The sequence below is a fragment of the Gossypium hirsutum genome, chromosome D07, assembly GCF_007990345.1.
Source record: "Gossypium hirsutum isolate 1008001.06 chromosome D07, Gossypium_hirsutum_v2.1, whole genome shotgun sequence".
NCBI lineage: Eukaryota > Viridiplantae > Streptophyta > Magnoliopsida > Malvales > Malvaceae > Gossypium > Gossypium hirsutum.
In genome coordinates, this window is record NC_053443.1 from 40,284,950 (window position 1) to 40,285,787 (window position 838).

The following is an 838-nucleotide window of genomic DNA, read 5'->3' on the forward strand; positions in this document are numbered from 1 at the left end:
TCAATCTGATGTGCCACTTTTTAATGAGCTTAATCCAGGATTAGGAGATTAGAGATCGAGGCACCACAATTCAAATTAAAGCTTGTGATGTTTCAGATACTTTAAACAATGGACCAATTTAGTGGAATGCTAGTAGAAGATCCACACCTTCACCTTCGACTGTTCATGGATGTGAGTGATTCCTTCAAGATAGCCAGTGTAACTGAAGATGCATCGAGATTGAAGTTGTTTCCATACTCGTTGCGAGATAGAGCATGAGCATGGCTTACTTCTTTGCCCCCAAGCTCAATTTTTACATGGCAAGAATTAGCAAAACACTTCCTGTTTAAGTATTTCCCCACCTAGCAAAAATGTTAAGTTGCAAAATGAGAGCACTACTTTTCAACAAATGGATGATGAATCCTTATACAAGGCATGGGAAAGATTTAAAGAATTACTTCACAATTGCCATCACCACGGGATTCCACATTGCATCCAGTTGGAGATATTTTATAATGGTCTCAATGCACACATTAGGTTGGTGGTAGATGCTTCTACAAATGGTGCTATCCTTTCCAAGTCTTATAATCAGGCTTATGAAATCATCAAGAGAATAGCCAGTAACAATTATCAGTGGTTGACCAATCGAGTAGCTTTAGGAAGATGAGTAGGTAGAGTTCATGAAGTAGATGCCCTTACTTCACTCTCAGCTTAGATATCTTCTATCTATTCAATGTTGAAACAGTTTACAACTAATGGTTGTTTTAATGATGTTGCAACCTAACCACCAAGTCAATTCAAAAATATTTCATGTGTATACTGTGGGGATAGACATTCGTTTGAGAATTGTCCATCAAAT

General features: G+C 37.6%; 1 non-coding gene across 1 annotated transcript; it reads right to left on the reverse strand.

Annotated features, from left to right (window-relative positions):
• Positions 1–356: 356 nt before the first annotated feature.
• Positions 357–462, reverse strand: LOC121219638 (small nucleolar RNA R71). Its single transcript, XR_005916528.1, has one exon. It is a non-coding gene; the product is annotated as a small nucleolar RNA R71 (small nucleolar RNA).
• Between the last annotated feature and the right edge of the window lie 376 nt (positions 463–838).